Genomic DNA, 3,314 nt, shown 5'->3' with positions numbered 1-3,314 from the left:
TGTTAGATTGATGGCTAACATAAGTTACTTGATATTTCCCTTTTACCAATTTCATAATCTTGTCTTTATCTGTGGCTTTAGCCATTCTGGCAATGATGTGCTGTGGTGAAGATTTTCTTGGATTCATTCTGTTTGAGGTCCTTTGTATTTCTTGTGTCTGTATGTTTAAATGTTTCTCTAGTGTATAAATATGTTTGGAGAGAGGCCTTGAGGATTTGGGTACATGTTTTGAGTAAACATCACTTGTCTCTCTTAATTATAGTAAAATATTATAGCTTTTCTTTTCTTTTCTTTTCTTTTTTTGTTTCCCTTATTGTAGACAGAACAAATGGTGAAGATTTATAGGGTCCTTTTAACAGATAAATATGATAGAATTAAAAAAAATATTTTGATCCCAATTAACTGTAAGATAAGATTAACTGAAACTGCCTCTTTAAGGTTCTACAGCCTTATCAACACCCCTTTGATGTTTACAAAAAATATCCTCCCCACACCTACAGCTAAGTTTCTTTCCACTAAATAAAAAGTTTATTAAGATTTCTCTTTAATATAGATGTAACCAAGAGGTACACCTGGCCAGTATGTCTAAACCCTTATATATTTGTTACCTGCTTCTTATTGTCTGTAAAATATCAATTTATAGAATGTCACAAAATTCACGTATAGGGACCAGGAGTTAGTGTAATGGCTATGTCGCTGGACTCCCATGTAGTCGACCGCGGTTCGAGTTCTGGACCCGGTGGCTTAAACTCACGCTGGGCATGTGTGTGTGCGTGCCCAAGATCCCGAGAGGAGAATGGAGGAGAAGGGATTGCGGCATGGCCACCCCCCCGGGGGTGATTTCCTGCTTTCTGTCTCTCTGTCTCTGTCTGTCTGGCGAGCGCATGCGCCCTATAGCAAAAACCTCTCTCTCTCTCTCAAAAAAAAAAAAAATACACGTATATAGTATGGTGTTGCCCTATAAATAAAAGCACTCAGTTTACCTGGGTGGCACAAGTTGCTTGGGCTGCTTAGGCTCAGCCTTCCTGTGTCTATTGCTACTCTATCTCTTTGTCTCTTTCTTTCTGCTTCCTATTAAATGGAGCTAAGTCTGGGGCAAACACTGACACTCTAGACTTGGAAGGTTTTTTAGGGGAACTTTGTGGAATAGAATCTCTATGCCCTTATTTCTTCCCCTTCTGGGATACCAGTTATTTGGATGTTTGGACATTTAATAAAATGTAGTATTTCTCGTATATTATTCTGTTTTGTTTTGGTTGTTTCCTCAATATATTTTTTTCTTGGTCAGAGATTCTATCACCTATATCAGAGATTCAATCTTCTGTATGTTCTAATTTTTTTACTTTCAAAGGAGGTTTTGATTTCCTGTGTTAGAGTATTCATTTCTAACAGCTCTGTTTAAGCCCTCTTTTATGGTGACTATTTCCTCTTTCAAATCATGTAGGACTTTCTCATCTCCTGTACTTTTCTTTTCCATCTTCTGAAGTTCATTTTCTCTTTTCTCTTGCATCTCTTTAAGGTTTGCCACTACAAATATTCTGAATTCTTTTTTTTTTTTTTGAGTGGATTTTGCTATAGGGTACATGCACTCCCCAGAAAGACAAAGACAGAGAGAAAGAAAGCGAGAAATCACTCCCTAGGGGGGATGGCCATGCCACAATCCCTTCTCCTCCATTCTCCTCTCAGTATCTTAGGCACACATGCATATGTGCCCAGTGTGAGTTTAAGCCACCAGGTCCAGGACTCGAACTGCAGGTGACCACATGGTAGTCGAGCAACTAGCCATTACACCAACTGCTGGTCCCATATTCTGACTTCTTTATCTGCCAAATGCCTCTCAGATTCTAGAGAACAGATGTACCTGAGGCTGAGCCACAGGGTCTGAACTGGAGCAGATGAATGGTGTGCACAGGTCAAGGCAGTTTGTGGCCTCACTCTGCACACTCACTTTTGCCATGCAGAAATGGGAAAAAAGGCAAAGTAGAAGTTGGGAGCAAGAGGGCACCTGGGACAGAGGAATGGAGTGCACAGGTTGAAGGCGGTCTCTGGCCTTGATCCATACGTACTTCTACCACACAGGAACTGGAAAGAAATGTGAGGTGGGAGTTGGGACCAACAGGGAAGCTGGAGTGGATGAATATTATGCAAAGGTCCAAGACAGTCTCTTTCCTTGATCTGCACACCCGCTTTTGCTGTGCAGGAACTGAGAAGAAAGGCAGGGTGGAAGCTGAGAGCCAGTTTTCTCTTTTTATGTCTTTGTCTGGTTTTGGAATTGGGATGATAGAGGCTTTGTAGAATGAATTTGGAAATGTTCTTTCCTTTTGAATCTTTGAAAATAGTTTGAGGAAAATTTGGGATAGTTCTTCTTTAAAAACTTTTAGAATTCAAAAGTAAAACCATCGGGCCCTGGGCTCTTCTTTGTTGGGAGACTATTAGTGATTCAATTTCATTGCTAGTTATGGGCTTATTCAGATTTATTATTTCTTGCTATTTCAGTCTTGGTAAGTTATACATATCCAGAAATTTCTGCATCTCATCTAGGTTGTCTTGTTATTTGGCATATAATCGTTCATAGAATTATCTGGTATTTTTTGTTTCATTTTGTTAATTGTAATGACACCTGTTTCCTTGCTGGTTTTACTTATCTGGTTCCTTTCGCTATTCTTGATTATTCTAGCAAACAGTGTGTCAATTTTGTTTATCTTTCCAAAGCAGCAGCCTTTGTCTTTGCTTATTTTCTGTACATTTCTTTTATCCTCTGTTTCATTTATTTCTCCTCAAATCTTCATTATTGTTTTCACCTGCAATTTTGTTGTTGCTGTTGTTTTTCCAGTTCCTTGTGATCTATCATTAGATTCTTTAGTTGTCACTTCTTTTTCCTTGTGGGCATTAATTTCTATGAACTACTCTTATGACTGATTTTGCTGTGTCCTATAGGTCATAAATGGTTGTTTGTTATCACTGTGTTTCATAAACCTTTTGATTTCAGTCTTTATTTCTTCTGTAATTGTAAAGTCATTCAGGAGTAGGTTGTTTAGTTTCCATGTTTTTGTCTCTTTTTGAGGATTCTCTCTGTAGTTGATTTTAAGTTTGATTTTATTGTGGTTGAAAAAGATGCTGGATATAATGTCTATACATGTGAATTTTTAAAGGCTTGTTTTGTGCCCTATCATGTGATTGGTCTTCAAAAATGTTCCAGGAAGGGGGGGGTGTGTTGAGAGAAATGTATTATTTGTGCTTTTTGACTGAAGTACTCTGTAGGTGTCTGTCAAATCCATTTCATGTATGGTATCATTTAGATCTTGAATCTCTTT

Source organism: Tupaia chinensis, unplaced genomic scaffold, assembly GCF_000334495.1.
Source record: "Tupaia chinensis unplaced genomic scaffold, TupChi_1.0 Scaffold000590_1, whole genome shotgun sequence".
NCBI classification, from domain to species: Eukaryota; Metazoa; Chordata; class Mammalia; order Scandentia; family Tupaiidae; genus Tupaia; species Tupaia belangeri.
The sequence above is the reverse complement of the archived record's forward strand: the minus strand, read 5'-3'. Positions refer to the sequence as shown.